Source organism: Bubalus bubalis, chromosome 16 (assembly GCF_019923935.1).
Source record: "Bubalus bubalis isolate 160015118507 breed Murrah chromosome 16, NDDB_SH_1, whole genome shotgun sequence".
Classification (NCBI taxonomy): domain Eukaryota; kingdom Metazoa; phylum Chordata; class Mammalia; order Artiodactyla; family Bovidae; genus Bubalus; species Bubalus bubalis.
The window spans coordinates 24,292,068-24,311,049 of NC_059172.1; the positions used below are offsets into that span (position 1 = coordinate 24,292,068).

General features: G+C 39.3%; 2 long non-coding RNA genes across 4 annotated transcripts in view; both read left to right on the forward strand.

The window, feature by feature from the left end:
- The window catches only part of LOC123329736, a 45,222-nt gene extending 26,305 nt beyond the window's left edge, over window positions 1–18,917 (forward strand). The window contains exons 2-3 of the long non-coding RNA XR_006545283.1: window positions 16,847–16,913; window positions 18,639–18,917. This is a non-coding gene — a long non-coding RNA (uncharacterized LOC123329736). The remainder of the gene's footprint in view (window positions 1–16,846; window positions 16,914–18,638) is intronic.
- Window positions 1–18,982, forward strand: part of LOC112579592 — a 207,892-nt gene that overhangs the window by 119,200 nt on the left and 69,710 nt on the right. The window lies entirely within an intron of this gene.

An 18,982-nucleotide genomic window follows, 5' to 3' on the forward strand; every position in this document is an offset into this window, starting at 1 on the left:
TGCTACTCCATTTCTTTTAAGGGACTCTTGCCCACAGAAGTAGATATAATGGTCATCTGAGTTAAATTCACCCATTCCAGTCCCTTTTAGTTCACTGATTCCTAGAATGTCGATGTTCACTCTTGCCATCTCCGTTTGACCACTTCCAATTTGCTTTGATTCATGGACCTAACATTCCAGGTTCCTATGTAATATTGCTCTTTACAGCATCAGACTTTACTTCCATCACAAGTCACATCTACAACTGGGTGTTGTTTTTGCTTTTGGCCCCATCCTTTCATTCTTTCTGGAGTTATTTCTTGACTGATCTCTAGAAGCGTATTGGGCACCTACCAATCTGGGGAGCTCATCTTTCAGTGTCCTATCTTTTTTTCCTTTTCATACTGTTCATGGGGTTCTTAAGGCAAGAATACTGAAGAGGTTTGCCATTCCCTTCGCCAGTGGACCGTGTTTTGTTAGAACTCTCCATCATGACCCATCCGTCTTGGGTGGCCCTACATGGCATGGCTCATAGATTCTTCGAGTTAGACAAGGCTGTGGTCTGTGTGATCCTATTGATTAATTTTCTGTGATTGTGGTTTTCAGACTGTCTGCCCTCTGATGGAGAGGAATAAAAGGTTTATAGAAGCTTCCTGATGGGAGAGACTGACTGAGGGGGAAACTGGGTCTTATTTGATGGGAGGGGCCATGCTCTGTAAATCTTTAATTCAATTTTCTGTTGATTGGTGGGGCTGTGTTTCTCCCTTTTATTTTACTTGAGGCCAAACTATGGCAGGTAATGAAGATAATAGCCACTTCCTTCAAAAGGTCCCATGCATGCACTACTGCACTCAATCTCCCCAACCCTAGAGCAGGCCACGGCCAACCCACGCCTCTGCCAGAGACTCCTGAACACTCACAGGCAAGTCTGGGTCATCTCTTGTGGGGTCACTGTTCCTTTCTCCTGGGTTCTGGTGCACACAAGGTTCTGTTTGTGCCCTCCAAGAGTCCGTTTCCCCAGTCCTGTGTAAGTTCTGGCAGCTCTATGGTGAAGTTAATGGAGACGTTCTCCATGAGGGCTTATGCCATATCCAGGTCTACTGCACCCAGAGCCCCTGCCTCTGCAGCAGTCCTCTGCTGACCCTTACCTCCCAGGGCACTCAATATGTGGCTCAAATTGCTCACTCCCTCTTTTTCTTTTGTGTGCCCTCCCAGTGGTACAGGTCCTGACCTGACCACTTCTCTTCCCTTCTTACCCAGTTCCATGAGTATCTTTCTCATAGTCTTGGTTGCATAAGAGTCTTTGCCAGTCTCTAGTTCATTTTCGGTGTGATGTATCACATGTAGATGTATTTTTGATGTGTTTGTGGGTAGAGGTGAGTTACACATCCTCCTACTCTGCCATCTTGATCTGAATCCTCAATTCAGTATTTTAAAATGTCTAATATAGGTTTTGTTTTTGTAACTGGATTCTAACTGATACACTCCAAATATGCAATTCAGACCTCTCACAGTATGAAACAACTATACTCTTTTTAATTGTTCTTAAAATTTGTCTTCAATTTTCCTCCATTTGCTAGTCACCAACAGACAGTTTGCATAAAGGGCACATGGCATTCTATACAAGTTGTTTAAAAGCTGTTGAAGTATTTTGGGCCATAATGGAGTAACTATGTTGAAATAAGTAGAAACTTAAATTGAACTTTTACCTTTTTTCTTCCTGTAAATTGTAGCATATGAACTGTCTTAACATAGGACAGGGCTCGCATTTTCCTACTGACACACTAGGTATTTTTGAAGTGTTCTCAAGAATTGAAATGCTATATGGTTTTATATTTAAATGTAGACTTCTGTGGGGGAAGGCACTGCTCCCTGCTGTAGAACTAAGCAACTGTTTTATTTCACTGAGGATAATTAAACGTCCTTTCATTTAACCAAATCAGATGTTCTTTTCTATGCAAGTTTCAGGGAAAGTGTTCTTAAAGTTTCTATTAATCTACATTCTCAAGTAATATGTCCCATTAAATCCTGATAATGAGGGAATTGTTCCTACTGAAAATGTTATCTCTCTGGATGATGTACAAGTATGTAAATTATACAAATGACTGTTTTGGGCCCTTGTGGAAATATTGTATTAAACAAACAAAACCTCACAGTTTAGAGGGAGTATGTCTATGGCTGAACAACAGAGAAATTTGTAATAGGTTACCAAGTTAATTATAGATAGGGCCTCACTAAAAACCTCCAGATAGTGATCTAAACTGCTTTTAGCATCCTTTTATTACTCAGGATAATCTTACTTTTAACATTATAAAAATTGGTCATGACTGAAAGAATTAATCCACTAAATTGTGTTTTCTCTTTCTGACATCAAATTTACCATTTCTTGTGGCTGTCAATGAATTAACCCAATTAATTCAGTATTTTGTCATATACATTCAGCCAAAAATCTAGATTTTGCTAATTTGACACATTCTATATATCATGTTTGAAAAGGAATTTTGATCCTGTTTCAAATATCTCTGTGGCCTTCATCATCTTAAGTACATGGACAATAGAGATTCTTATTTTCACAGTCCTTACCACTTGTCCAAAATTAGTTTAGATTCCCAGGCATTGAAACCTACTTGGTTATAAGGATACAATTCAGTCACATTGGTTATAGCAGGTAGCTTCAGTTGCCTATTCAGCCATCATTCACAACATTTTCCTTGCTAACCACACCTGATTTTTGTATATTTCTGGCAACAAAGTTGTCCAGTGAAAACACGTATGTGAGGCAACACTTACAAGAATGTGAGCCCTGGAGATGTGGCAGTAATTTTGTGAGCATGAAGAGAACAAATCTGAGGGACAAAATCAACATGATGAGGCTTGTTGTGGATGGGAGAGTAAAAAGAAAAGGGACTTCGGCTTTGGTGGTGCTTCAGAGCCATTTATGGAATTATTCTACCTCCAGAGCTCCTTAGCATCTAAGGCAATCAATGACTAATATTTAAACTGCTTTTCACTGGATCTTCGGTGTTCTAATCAACTCTTATAGGTTTTGTAACTCATGATTTGTTATCCACTGGTCACAGGGCTTAAATTAGGTTCCTGGACCCAATTCCAACATGTGTATGTGAAGGCTTCCCCACATGGACGAACAATTCAGTCCCCACAATTCAACACAATCATGACACTTTCTCGCTGGAGAGCATCAGATTCCACAGATTAAGGGCTCAGTCCCATAAGACTGTTATTACCCTGTTCCACTCCCTTTTTCAGATGCCAGCCATAAGTCCAGGTTGTCACTTGTACTTCTGACCCTGTCTGTTGATCAGAGATTCCCACCTCTTCCTTGGGCTCAACTGATTTTCTAGAGAAGCTCAGAAAACTCAGAGAAAGTATATATACAGATACATGCATCCATATATATACTTATATGTATATATTTTATGTATAACTTGGGAGCAGCCTGATGGAAGAGATGCATAGGGCCAGGCGTGGGGAAAGGGTGAGGACCTTCCATGCTCTGCTATGGTGTGCTGCTCCTCCAGCAACCCCATGTATTTGCCAAACCACTCTGAACCCCATTCTCTTGGGGTTTTATGGAGGCTTCATTAATAGGCATGATTGATTACATCCTTGGCTATTGGCAGCTGAGTCAACCTCCATCCTGCCTCCCCTCCCATGAGGTCAAGGTTTCCAATCCTCTAATCACATGTTTTGCTCCAGTTCTCATTTGTAGGTGCTTTCCCAATAGTCAGTTTATTTACATAAGAAAAGATGTATTTATTACTCTTAACATAGGAAATTCCCTGGATTTTGGAAGCTGTGAGCCAGGAACTGTGGACAAAGACCAAATATATATGAGAAATATATGATGGTCATCTGAATTACCAAATATATGTTTCTTATAAATTACAATGTTGCAGGGCCAGAGTGTTAAAGTTGTTCACATCTTCTTTGTGGTCCACACTTAAAAATCATTTTATAAATTACTTAATAAATCCTCCAGTCATAAACCTTAACATTTATATTTCACTTCCTGCCCAACAGAGAATGTCCTCCCCTGACAGCTTTTCACCACTAGTAATAAGAAGGGCTCTGGACCAAGCTCTCCTTTTACTCTTTCTATTTCCTGACCCAAACTGATGCTACTTCATGCAGCCCTTCATGATGTGCATACCTTCTCTTCTTAAACTGTAAGTAATAAATTCGTCTTTCAGTGTTATTGACCTCTCTTGTTACTGAGTCACCTTTATAAATTAAAATCCTGTGGCCCAATCGAGACAGTGGTGCAATGGGCAGGGTGACTTGCTGTTTAATGAAGGTGCCCCTAGCTTGCTCTTGATTTATTAACTGGATTCACCAGAAAATGCTCCCTGGGAAGGCATGGCTGATGCGTGTACTTTAGTTGCAATGGCTTTATCTGTGCTTGCCATTTGTTGCATTAGTGTTCCAATCTAAATTGTAAGAGGACCTCTAAGGTATATGCCTCTATGATATACCTCGTTTAATTTAGATTTATGGAAGGATTAGCCACCTTCTGGGATATATAACTGGTTCCACTGGGTACTGTTGGTTGCTTTAACCTGTGCCTGGGAAGGGGTGGTTAGGTTGATTGGCTAAACTGCAAGGCAAAATGTCCTTGAAAGGAGTGAGGAGAGGCTTCTTCCAGAAGGATTGTGTTGGAGGCAAGTCTGATTCACTGACTCAATAACACTGAAATCAGTGGAAGAGTCAGATTAAGTTCTTTTCTCTGGGAAAGGGGCAAAAAAGTTTGATAGTCATAAATTGCAGGGAGTAATATGTGGAGTAAAGGGACAGTGAGTGTTCTGAGGATAGAAGTACTGCTTTAAATGGTGCTTTAAAAAGGTGCAACAAGCATGTGAATGAAGTAAAGACAGGAGCTATACATTTATCTGGAAGAACATTCCAGGTCGAGGGATTAGCAGATGCAAAATTCTGAAGATGTTTAGTTTGGCTGGAGTCATGAAATGAGGGGGCCAGTCAGAGAAGAGCGTGACTGATTGGTATAAGTATTAAGTGATAAATACACACGGAGCACAGCCCAGTGACATGCAGGTAGTAAACAAGGAATAGCTACTACTTCTCCATTCCATTTTATTGCAATTTAGAATACACACAATCTTGGTATGTTTTTTAATCTACAACTTTGTTCCTTGGTTCACATTTTCTGTACAAGGCAGCTCATTATGGCCTAGAAACACAGTTGTCTTAGATTCAACTTTGTATAACATTTTCCCCATGTCACTCATATGATAATCCTGACATTCATACTTAATAGCTGAGCTTTTAATCTCACCAATGACATTTATGGCACTCATGAAAAATGAAAAGTCCTGAAGTCTGCAGAATTTTCTATTGATTTCTCTTATTTATGGACCAGAGTGGTATATGTAATTTTGACATCCCAAAGCTATTATTATATTATGCCTAAAATTTTTGACCAAAAGAAATGTGAAATGTGGAAAGTTATCAAAGACATGTTAATTGAAAAGGGCAGGTTGCAGAACCATATGTAGAGTATCCATTACTTTAAAACAAGTGATGTGTGTTTAGGCATTCATGAAGGGATGCTAAAATGGTTTTGTCTTGAATGTTAACTGAGTTCTCAGAAATAAGGGGAATGGACGTTAAATTGTAAATACAACCACATCTACATTGAAGTGCTTGACTATCAATGTAGGATATACACTGGGAGTGAAAAAAATTCCTCCCAGGATTAGCTTTTTGCCCATATCAAGGCTAGATTGTGTAATAGACTCTCAGAGAGCTAAAGGTTCTTGAGAGCAGTCAGAGTGTGACTATTTTGGGAGAGACTATAAGTGTATGGAGTGATTCCTGCATCTGTTTGAGGAGAAGTGATAAATAGGCTTTCCTAATCTTGAAGCCAGGTGGAGGGCTCTTTAGAAGAATCATTTAGATAGCCTAGCTTGTGTCCTCTGGGGTTTTATGGCTGTAAGGCCTGACATGTGACTCCTGCCTGAAGTGATCTGTAGCAACAAAGAAATATTCCTGCATTTGCTGAATTCGGTGGGAAATGGATGTGTACTTATGTAGACCCTAAAGGAAGCAAGAGGAGGGGCTTGTCCATGGACACAGAATACATAAAGGGACCACAGAACAATGGGGCATTTGAAGCTGGGAAACAAGCAAAGATGTCATTCACATCTAGGAAACTGCAGTCAGAAATTCCTAGATGGGGATCTCGGAGGATCCCCGGAATGTCTCAGTATAAAACAAGCTTGCAATTGACCAACTCTGAGAACCCTGTTACAGATGATAACCATATCAGCCAAGCAGAGTCTTTCCTGACCTTAGCTTCTCCTTTCCCTGCTTCTTGTAGAGCCAGGAAAGTCCTGGTGGATAAGGAGGTAGAATTGAGGAACAAGATAAGCAAATAATGAAGAGGCCATTATCCCCTCAACTCCTTCCCCACAGCCTCTTTCTTAACCCATGGTGGGTTCCAAGCAGGGGCAAAGGAGAAGCTTTAGGGTACTAAAGAGGTATTGGGTTTTATATCACATTAAAGGATGCTTTTAGAAAGGTAAAATTATGCTTTCGTGCAAATGTAAAATGAACTTGTGCCTAAGATTATGTTTAATTTATAAGTTAATGGGGGAAATAGACTATAACCAGGTCCAAGTTTTGTTATTGTTTTTATCAATCACTAAGTCATGTCTGACTTTTTGTGATCCCATGGACTGTAGCCAACCAGACTCATCTATCCATGGGATTTCCCAGGCAAGAATACTGGAGTACATTCCCATTTCCTTCTACAGGGAATCTTCCTGACCCAGGGATTGAACCTACATCCATGATAGCTCAGTTGGTAAAGAATCCGCCTGCAATGCAGGAGATCCCTATTGGATTCTTGGGTCAGGAAGATACGCTGGAGAAGGGATAGACTACTCACTCCAGTATTCTTGGGCTTCCCTTGTGGCTCAGCTGGTAAAGAATCCACCTTCAATGTGGGAGACCTGGGTTCAATCCCTGGGTTAGGAAGATCCCTTGAGAAGGGAAAGGCTACTCACTCCAGAATTCTGAACTGGAGAATTCCATGGACTGTATAGTCCATGGCATCGCAAAGAGTCGGACACGACTGAGAGATTTTCACTTTCACTTTTTCACTCCTACATTGGCAGGTGGATTCTTTATTGCTGAGCCACTAGGGAAGCCTGGGTGCAAGTTTTGAGAATATATGTGACAAATACTTCAGTGTAAAGCATCTGTCTTTGTCAGGTTGGTGACCTTATGATAAGCAGAGGGAAGACAGGGAGTGGTTCTTAGCAGAAACACTTAAAATAGAGTCTGGAGATCATGTTTCCTAGGGCTGAAGAATCATTTAACTGAAACGGGCTGAAGATTTTAGGAGGAACATGGGAGAATATTAACAGTGTAGGTGAGACAGATGACATCTGCTTTGCTCAGCATTTTAGCCCTAGCCCCAGGCTGGATGCCTGACATTTAATATAGGATTAATAAAAAATTTTTTTTGCATGAATGACTGTTTACATTATTATTAAGTGGAAAAGGCCAGGAAGCTTTGGATCAGCAAAGTGAGCTGGATATTTTAGAAATGTGATGAGTAGTGGTAGAGGCATTGGAGTAAGAAAAATCAGGCATAGGGACTTCCCAGGTGGTCCAGTGGTTAAGACTCCAAGTTTCCAGAGCAGAGGGCTTGGATTTGTTCCCTAGCCGAGGAACTAAGATCCCACATGCTGGGGCGGATGAAAAGTAAAAAAAGAAGAAAACAAAAAACCAAGATCAGGTATAAAATGCTGAGAGCTTAAAACGAGGGTGGGGGCTTTTGGAAAAGTAAAGGAAGAAGCAGGTGTGAACTCTAGGATAGGATTTGTGGGCAGGGCTTGTACATATGAGGGACTTCCTTATAGCTCAGATGGTAAGGAAACTGCCTGCAATGTAGGAGACCCAGGTTTGATCCCTTGGTCAGGAAGATCCCTTGGAGAAGGAAATGGTAATCCACTCCAGTATTCTTGCCTGGAGAATCCCACGGACAGAGGAGCCTGGCAGGCTGCCGTCCATGGGGTCACAAAGAGTTGGACATGACTGTATATGTATATACTAATATATAAAGAGGGCCAAGGGAATAGAGAGAAAAATTAAAGATTACTTCCATATATTTAGTTTATATTGAGGAATCTGTGCTTAGAGCAATATTTCCATTAAATTTCCCAATGTTTAGACATGGAAGACCTTTTTTTTTTCTTTTTTCTGTAGACATACAAATATGGTCATAGGACATCCCAAAGCAAAATTTGAAAGTTGGGAAAATACATTTTCCCTCCTTTTCACACACTATCACCATTTTATTCTTGACCTCTTCCCTCTCATTTGAATGGGACCTTCTGCCCTCTTCCTGAACTTCTCTCTGTAAACTGGAACAGCAACACTTGCTCCTTGGAAGAAAAGCTATGACCAACCTAGACAGCATATTAAAAAGCACAGACATTGCTTTACCAACAAAGATCCGTCTAGTCAAAGCTATGGTTTTCCCAGTAGTCATGTATGGATGTGAGAGTTGGATGATAAAGAAAGCTGAGCACCAAAGAATTGATGCTTTTGAACTGTGGTGTTGGAGAAGACTCTTCAGAGCCCCTTGGACTGCAAGGAGATCCAACCAGTTCATCCTAAAGGAAATCAGTCCTGAATATTCATCGGAAGGACTGATGCTGAAGATGAAACTCCAATACTTTGGCCATCTGTTGCAAAGAACTGACTCATTGGAAAAGCTACTGATGCTGGGAAAGAGTGAAGGCAGGAGGAGAAGGGGACAACACAGGATGAGGTGGCTGGATGGCATCATCGACTCAATGGACATGAGTTTGAGTAAACTCCAGGAGTTAGTGATGGACAGGGAATCCTGGCGTACTGCAGTCCATGGGGTCCCAAAGAGTCAGACACGACTGAGTGACTGAACTGAACTGAATTTAGTCTACATTCCTCCAAAAGGCAGAGTCCAAACACAAGCTTCTGTAATGGTTATTTATTTTAGGGAGTGACCCTAAAGATTAGGATTAGGGGAAGGGGGAGAGTGATAGAGTGAAGTAGGATAGAAAGCCCCTTTAGGGAGGGGCTATCACCTGGTGTCTGCTGTGGACAACAGGGTCTTGATCTTGCTGGAGACTTTTTGAGTTATGTAGAATGCCTGTCAGAATTGTCTGTCTGTGAGACAGAAGAAAAAAGTATTTATCAATAGGCTCCTTTACCTCCTTGATCAAGGCTTGCCTCAGAGTGTATTAACTCTTTCTCACTGAGTTTTGCCCATCAGAATAGGTGAGAGGGATCCTTCAGGTAGTAGAAGTTGTCAGTTTAAAAAAGTTCCAAGATAAAAATCAGAAATGATATGCCACAGTTGAGGCATCATGAAATCAGATTAACCTAACCTACTCATAGCTGAGGACCCAGAGTGCCCTAGCAACAACTGCTGGAGTGAAAATGTGGGTGAGAAGGATGGGAGCTGGGCAAGAGATGTGTCTGATACAGTTCATGCCTTGAACTTGTGCCCTTAATTCAACAAGTTATCCTAATTAAATCATCATGCAGCATTCAAGGCTGGTGACAACACCTAAAAAGATATCCGATACAAAATTAGGATAACCTGTTCTGTGGATATCAGTTTTGTCCTTAGCCATCCCAGAACTTGCTTAATGAATCTATGAACAGAAAATCCAGGTAATGGGTAGAGGCAATGCTTGAGTTTACCATTATAAGTGTCTTTTTTTTCAAGGCTTATCTAACTACAGCTTCTTCTCAATGGCCAGGATGCCAGTATCAGAGATCAATGCTAATTGATATGTTACTGTTCCTCAAGGAAACTAACCAGTCCTTTGGTGATAGATTAATTACATCAGACCCTTTCCACTTTGAAGAAGGCCAAAATTCATTTCTGTGAGAATTAATGCATGCTCTGAATATGGTTTCATCTTCCATGCCTATATATCTGTCATCTTGGCCACCATATACGACCTTTAAAATGCCATATTATTAGACAAGTCTTTGGTAAGTAGCTCAAATTATAGACAACTTTGCCTAGGCTGAGAAATTGCTGCTGATTTATTTTGGCCAGTGAGTGAGTGTAATTCAGGGGGCTTCCACATGGTACTTGCTACCACAACGTTTCTTATTTCTATTTCAGGGAATCACTGTGAAAATTCTGCCAGTTGTTAAGTATACTAATACCAATTATGTACTCAGGAATTGGGGAAGTAACCACAGGGTGAGTCCATGGATTCTTAAGAGCCACTGTGAGATGGACTTGGGCCAGGATTTGATTTATAGTTTGGCCTCCGTAAAGCACCTGATGTAACCAAAGTCCATGTTTATGTTTCTGGTTTCAGATATTAGTAAAAGTTCAGACCCTACAAAGGTCTGTGTATTTTCCCTTCGCAGGGAATAGATATTATGATAGATATCTGTGAGTCCCTTTGTGGGAGAAATGGGAGAATGTTTATTCTGTACTTGACTTGGTTCCAGACTTTCCTCCAGAGAACATGACCTCTACTGCAATCAATGGACTCTGGCGTGAGAATTTACTCACATATGGGATGTAAGTGAGAAATCCTGACTTTTCATTGTAGCAGCTAACTTCAGCCTTTGACTTGTCAGTTCTTTACTTTATTTGATTAAACAAGTACACTTAGACTTCCTGCCTCTTTTTTCATCCTAAGAACACCATCGTCTGTTCCTTCTACCATGGCCCCTCTGTTTATGAACTGACTGAGTTTGAGTTAATAGTTGCGTAAATTGCTTTCTACTTGTGGTCACCTCTGATGTTCATTCATTCAACTGGCAGCACTGATGGAAAGTGGACTGTGTGCCAGCCACGGTTCCAGATACTGGGGGTGCTGTCAGGAACCAAACGATAAAGTCCCATCCTCACAGAGCTTACGTTATAGTTGGACATTCACGTTGTCCAACAATCACTAAATATACTCAGAATTTGTTAGTGTGACTATAATTTGGTGGGAATAGTAAACATTTTAAATGCTGTTTAAGTATCAAATAGAGTGCTGTGAACTCACAATTTATAAATAGTAAAGAACTGCTGTAAGTTGTGAAGGTATAAGTTGTATTTAGTTATGTACTTCATATTTTTTCCTTTTCTACTTCTTGTAGACATTAGAACCATGTTTATGGTAACTGATATGCACAGATGTTGAAAATCCTAGACCATATCTATAATGTTTATAATACATATGTAGTATTATGTTGTTCAAGGCAAAAAAAAAAAAGTGTTTTTAAATTTTAGTGCTGGGCTTGAGCTGTGGTAGAAGGATGTTGAATCTACAAACCACAGCTTCAGAGTCTTGCCTGGAAAATATGCTTGGTTGACCTAGAAATTTAGGTTGGCACATTTGCATGTATAATATGGAAGAGGAGATTAATGTATTATGCACACAGGAAATATCTACTCAGTAATATTAAAAATGAGTGAAATATGTATCATACCAGAGTAGGGATGCTTAACTCGGAGAATGGACAGAATTAACTGAGAGTCTTACACACCTTAAAAGCCTGTAATATGAATTCCAACCATACTGAAACTGGAGGTTCTGATTTTCTGTGGGTTTGTGGTAGAGTCTGGACTTCTGTATTTGTTAGTAGCCCCACAGGTGACTGAGATGCACAACCAGCATGTATAAACAGTGTGCAAAAGGTACAGAAAGTCTGATTTTAATTCTGTGCAAAGAGCTCTCTTACAACTATTTTATCTGTCAAGAGTCAGCATAAGTAGGATATCAAAATAAAATGGAGAAAGTTAGTACTAATATTCAGACATATGCTTATATACATACTATTATTGGCCAAAGTAAACTGTGCTAAACAACTTCTTTTTATTTTCATCATGAACCAGATGTTTCCACCTCATATGATATTGTTTATATTAGTGTAAGTCTAAGACATCCCCATATTTCCTTCTAGACTACTTTTGCCATAAGCTCTACAGCAAAGGCAATACAACCAAATGAGTTTTACTTATACTTCCCATCTTTACCATCCGCCTGTATTCTCATTAATTTTTTTATTCATGTATATAAATGGGTATGGTTGTGATGCGTATTCTTGGACATTATCTTTTTCTCTTGTTTTCTGTTTCTTTGGGGAGGTATCTCCACTGGAAAGCCACCATGAGTCTCTTACCTGATGAATGCTGTGTTGTTCTGTCCAAATCTCCCCCAGCAAGTCATTCATTTTTTTTTTTTTTTTCACCTGCAAGGATGTTGACTGCCCACAGGCCACAGCTGAGTCACACTGTAAGGATGGCCTATATCTGAAGGAGTGGCCTTGCCCGAGGTGTCAGGCACACCCTCTATCCATTTGACTAGTCAATATAAGAGACAAAGGCCTGTCCCTCTTGCTTTAACACAGCTGTGCAAGGCCTCTCCTCCAGAGGTCTTGGAGGATCTGCAGGGGCCTTGGTTGCAATTACATTGCAGTTCAATTTCTCCCACTGCCCAGTCCTGCTTCCATCCGCCCCCACTGTTGTTGAACCCCAGGGAATTCCCCAATAAACCTCCTGTAGTTAGATCTATATCTCCAAGTCTCTTTCTAGGGGACTGGACCTAACACAAGCAGCTTCTGTGATTGGTGAATATGCATGATGTAGGCCTGCATGCATTTCTCAGCCCTCTGAGGGTTTTCTTGTAGATCTCTTGTTTTCTATGAATGCATGCTTAGGCCAGGTCATGTTCTTGTCACTGAAGGATCCTGGCCTTCCAGGAGACAACCATGGTGTATTGCTACCTGAGACAGAGTGGAGTCACTTGCTCCATATCTAAAGTCATGTTCTTTGATCAGCCTTATATATAATAATCATCTTTTGATTTCCATCTAATTGTTTCATCTATCTTCTAATTCGGAACTCAGGCATGGTAAGACATCTATGTGACTTATTGAGCCATCTAAAACTCCACTGAATATTACCTCATAGGGTTATCATGACAAGTAAATGAAATGTGTTTAAATTGCTTAGCATAGCATCTGTGCATGCATGCTAGGTTGCTTCAGTTGTGTCTGACTCTGCGAGCCTATGGACTGTAATCCACCAGGCTCCTCTGTCCATGGGATTCTCCAGGCAAGAATGTGGGAGTGGGTTGCCTTGCCCTCCTCAAGGGGATTTTCCTGACCCAGGGATCAAATGCACGTCTCTTATGTTTCCTGCATTGGTGGGTGGGTTCTTTACCACTTGTGACACCTGAGAAGACCCCAGCATAATATCTAGCATAAAGAAAGTACTTGAAAAATATTGCTTTAAATTATTTAAAATATATGACTCAACATTACATATATTTTTAAGTGTATTCAATTTATCCAGATTCATATCCCTCTGAGTAGTTTTTGGAAGTTTTGATACTGGTATGAAAAATGAAGATCAAGGGGAATTTATGTATTAAATTTTGGTTTTTGGTCAACAACCATCAGACCAACCTATATCTACCACCTCAAAGTCCGGTTACCTGTCTGTGATCTTCAAAGTTTGCACAAAGATGGTTTTATTCCCCCACCCCCCTCCGCTCTGATTAGTAGCACGTATGTTTATAAATCTTTCTAGGCAACAGAAGAAGCATCCAAATGACAGTTCTTTGAGTCTTTGACTCTCATTCATTCATTCAACTAGCGTTCATTCGTCACTTACTCTGCACTAAGCTTTGAGTTAATAAAGCTCACATGTGTTATTTTATTTAATCTCCCAGGAAGAGAACGCCTGTGCTATCATCATTTCCTAATGGCTTAATTGAAATTTCTTTTCTAGAGGACTTTATAAAGCATTGCACATCTTGACACAATTTAAAAACAATTATGTGCAAAGGTAGGGTAATGGGTTGCATTTATTTTCAGTGAGCATCCTTCTGCTTAGAATTAAATAACAGGAATGATGCCAAGAGTGAACTGTGAAGAGGGCTATTTTAAAGATTTATCCATGTGTAGAAACATGGATCATCACATGAACGTGAGATGATTTGGGTTTTGGGATCATGCAGGTAGTGGTAGTGGTGGTTTAGTCACTAAGTTGTATCCAGCTATTTGCAGGCCCACGGATAGTAGCCAGACAGGCTCCTCTGCCCATGGGATTTCCCAGGCAAGAACAGTGGAATGGGTTGCCATTTCCTTCTCCAGGGGACCTTCTCAATCCAGGAGTCGAACCCGCGTCTCCTGCATTGCGGGTGACCTTCTGCACTGCAGGTGGATTCATTACCGACTGAGACACCGGGGAAGCCCGCATGCAGACCTTAGATGAAATCAAACACTAACTATATGAATTACATTGGCCTTTTCAGTCCTTGAAGATCGTTGTATACATTAAACAAAATAGCACAAGAGTTACTACAGTGAATTTCCTGGAAAGGAATACTCCTTCAATAAAAGATGATGGTGTTACTAGTAAGAGTACTAGTAATCATGGTCACACTGGCGATGGTTGCAATTAAGTCAGCAAAATCAAGTCCAGTTATGGCAGATGCCATTCAACAGCTATCACCTTTCGTTTCCTTAACAGAACCCTCATTTTGTACAAGTGCTAGACAGTTCTAGAACTCAGGGAAGTTAGCCTTTCCTACCCCACCAACTCATGAAGATAAGTCATAATTAGTCTGAAGAAGACATTAAGATCTCATTCTCCTTGAGCTGTTTTGCATATGACTGTCTCAAGCTCTCTAGGACAGAAGGAAATTTTCTGAGGAGCTTTTGGGAAATGTTTTTCATTCCTGATAAAAAGGAGAAAGATGCACAGGAATATATCTTGTCGTTACGGCCTCAGCCCCTTCCTCCTCCCTTCCTTCTTTACTCCTGGCTGGGAGATACTCAGAAAGCTATGGTGATTCTGAGGTGACAGGCAGAAGGAAGAGCAGCTACCCTTTAGAGGATGCCAGAGCAGAAAAACTGCAAAAGCAAAACCTCCTGAAGGTGCCTAAGCCATTGGTTGTTGAATATTCTACCACTTAAAATCACGGTTGGCATTCACAAAATAGTCATCAGTAGGCACCTGTTGGCATTCTTCTTCATCTGTTGGCAATAATGATTATGATAGGGAGAGAAATTAGTTCTAGATAGTCATCACAGGATATTGCAGTGATCATTGATATTGCAATGGCCATCTTCCTTATTAAGGTAATGTCTGAAGAACGATTGAAGCACTTTCTGCCAGTTCTGTCTTTGGTGAGGGAAGTAGCACAGCTGTATTCTGGAGTTTTCCCAATGTACTCTGTACTTCTGGAGGATCACACGTGGTCTCTAAAATAATTTTGCATCTGTAGGTCACATCTGCCTGGAGTGGAAGAGGACTCCATGCTGGGCATGGAGTTTACACTGGAGTAGGAATAAGAGGTGCTGAAGTCCAAGCCTTATCTCCTTTCCCTGCTTTCTCCTCTCCTGGTTAATCTCTGCTGAGACTGGCTTGGGGACAGATGAGTGCTCTTTGATGGCTGGGACTGTCTTACAAAAGGGGGCTAGAACACAAATGTTGGTTTCCCACTAATTTTTCAGTACTACTCATTACGGGGCAGGGCCAGGCACTGCTTATACTATGTCACCACCCCAGCTATTAAATGGAGGCCTTCTTTTCCTTCATCTTCTTTCCTCCAGCTTAAACTTCTAGGGCTGCAGAGAACAGTGATCTAAGATCCACAGAGAAACTACGAAACAACAGTATTGGAGAGTTTATAGGAATTCTCTGCTTATTGAGACCGCAAGTCATAGAATGACTATCAGTTAATTGGGGATGTTGTTGGGAGAGTGAATGTGGTTTACCACAATACACTATGGCTCAGATGGGGACATCACTTAGCTAGTGACAACTCTGTCAAACAAAATCACATCAATGATTCAGAAAAATCAACAAATGATTTGGAAATAATTGGAAGACTTGATGCATAATGCATTTCACATAGAAAACAGTTCACTTTCAGCATAAAAGGAAATGTATATTAACTTTTTGAGTCACATTTATTTGTATGTTTACTATATTACTGTCATGGTTGGTGTTTATTTGAAACATCAGTTTTGCTTGCAGTTAAGTGCTTCTAACTGAGGGATTTTGGTGGAGAGAAGGAAGAGCTGTTTCATCCAAGGATCAATATAAAGAGTTGACTCTTCAGTGGAAGTTTTAGTCTGGCAGCAGAGAGATAAAAGACATTCTACCAACACTGGTAAACTTCAGCATCTTTTGAAAATCTCCCTGGCACCACTCTCCTTGTTGTGCCTGTGTCAGGGTTATTTGAAGTTGTCTCTTGCTCAGTCCAACGTGAATGAGAAGACACAGAACCACATTTTTTTTATTAAATGTGAAACTCAGACTTTGGTACATTTCAACTGTGAAAAATAGAGACAGGGAAATAGTCCATGTTTCACTCACCCTTTAATGAAAGACTTTCCATCACAAGTATTTCGTCCTTTGTAAGTAAGCTATACCTAGAATAGTGAGATTAACAAGCTCAGTTTTCACTTGTTGGGAAAACATTACAGGCAGGTACATGGATCTTTAACATCACTTCATATTTTTTCAAAAAATAACCTCTCTGATGTTAATTATACTTTTATATGGGCTAATTATCATATTGAAGAGAAATATGGAAATGATGAAATAAAAATAAGTAAATTTCTTTAAGGCCATTCCTTTAAATAGGTACTGTGAAGTGTCAGTTTTCATTTTTTATTCCATCAAGTCCTAGTTATCCTTCATGGCTTCTTAAAGGGCACTGTGTAAAGGGAAATTCCACCGGGTGAGTCGGCAAGACTTCTATGACTATATCAGACATTGAATCTTTCCTTCTTTTCTTTTTATATATTGGGGTTCCACAGGAGGTTAAACAATATTTTCCTTGATAATCAAATACAGGGACTTCCCTGGTGGTCTGTGGCTAAGACTCTGAGCTCCCAGTGTGGGACCCTGCATTCCATCCCTGGTGAGTAAACTAGATCCCACATGCCTTGAGTAAGAGTTCACATGCCATGGCTAAAGATGCTGCGTGGTGCAGCTAAGGTCTGGCACACCGGATAACTAAACAAATAAAAATCAGAAAACAATCAAATGCATATTCACACTCAGTAAAATACATCTATTTTAAATGTACAGTCTGTGGGTTTGGACAAATGTGTTTATCCATGGACATTAGTGTTGTGAACAGTGTTTAGCTATTATAAGTAAAGTTGTAATGAACATTTGTGTAAAAGTTTTAAATTTGGGTTTTTTTTTCATTTTTTTTTTAAATTTTATTTTATTTTTAAACTTTACAATATTGTATTAGTTTTGCCAAATATTGAAATTAACCACTTGTAAAAGAATGAAACTAGAACACTTTCTAACACCATACACAAAAATAAACTCAAAATGGATTAAAGATCTAAACATAAGACCAGAAACTATAAAACTCCTAGAGGAGAACATAGGCAAAACACTTTCTGACATACATCACAGCTTTTTTCATTTTTCTTGGGTACATACTTAGGAATATAATGGCTGGGTAGCATAATTATAGATTTAATCCTCTAAAGATTTGCAGAACTGTTTTCCAGAATGGTTGTACTATTTTGTACTTTTATATTCCTACCAGTTCTAGTTGTCCCAAATCCTCACCAGGACTTGATATGATGTTAATTTTAGTCATTCTAGTGGATATGTAGAGCTATTTTATTGTGGTTTTAATTTGTTTTTCCCTGATGACCAATGATACTGAGCATCTTTTGATGGATTTAATGGTCATCTGTATGTCAAATCTTATGAAGCATGTTTTTAAATCTTTCATCCACTTTTTAACTGAGTTGTTTTTCTTTGTATAGAGTAGTGTGGGTTCTCTCTATATTTTGGATTTAAGTCTCTTGTTACATATATATATATATAATAGATATATTCTCCCATCTGTGGTTGACTGTTCATTTTCTGAAAGGTGACTTTTAAAGAGCAGAGTTGTTTAATGTTGAAAACATCTAGTTTATCATTTTTTTCCTGGTTAATGTATTTTATTTTCTGAGAAATATTTGCCTGCCCCAAGGTGGTGAAATTTTAGTTTAAATTTTAAGTCAATGATCTCTTTCAAGTTAATTTTAGGATGTTATGGTGGGTAAAGGTCAAGTTGATTTTTCCAAACAGATATCCAATTTCCAGGACCATCCTTAACCATGTATGTGTGGGTCTATTTTTTTGGATTCTCTATTTTTTTCCCTTTCGTCTACATATTTATTCTTTTACCAGTCCCACATTCACTTGATTGCTGTAGCTTTATAGTAAGGATTTAAATTGAGTATAGTCCTCCATGTTTGTTATTTTTCAAAATTCATTTGACTGGTCTAGATTCTTTTTATCTCTATGTAGATTTTAGAATCAGTATGTCAATTTCTATGAAAAGCCTGCTGGAATTCTTACTGGGATAGTACCCCACCCATAAATAATTCTTTTACTTCCCACATATTTCTCATTCTGATTACTACTGCTTGCTTTCTATAGATTCCAGTTCCTATATGCTATCATTTAACTTCTGCTGGGAGATTTTCTTTTACTATTTTTCTTAGCACAGATCAACTGGTAATAAGTCCTATTGACTTCAATCTGTCTGTTAAAATCTTTATTTTATTTTTATTTTGAAAGATATGTTTTATACATGTGTATCTTACAGTTTATGTTTATTTTTCAGGTACGATGTCAACCATTCTTATTGATGCTGCCCTGTTTATAATGTTAGTTTTTCTAAAGCTGCTTCTAAGATTTCCCCCCATTTTGTTCATTGAAAGCCTTGCAACTATGGGTTTACAGTTTTTACCAAATATTGAAAATTTTCAGGTATTATTGCCTCAAATATTTTTCTTCATTTCCTTTCTTTTCTGAGACTCCAATTTCATGGCTGTTACACTGTTGATGTTTTCCCTCAGGTCACTGAGGATTTAATCATTTTTTTAACCTTAAATAAAAATGCTTTAACTTGAATAGTTTCTATTTCTATGTATCCAGATTAGTATTTTTATGTAGTCTCTAATTTGA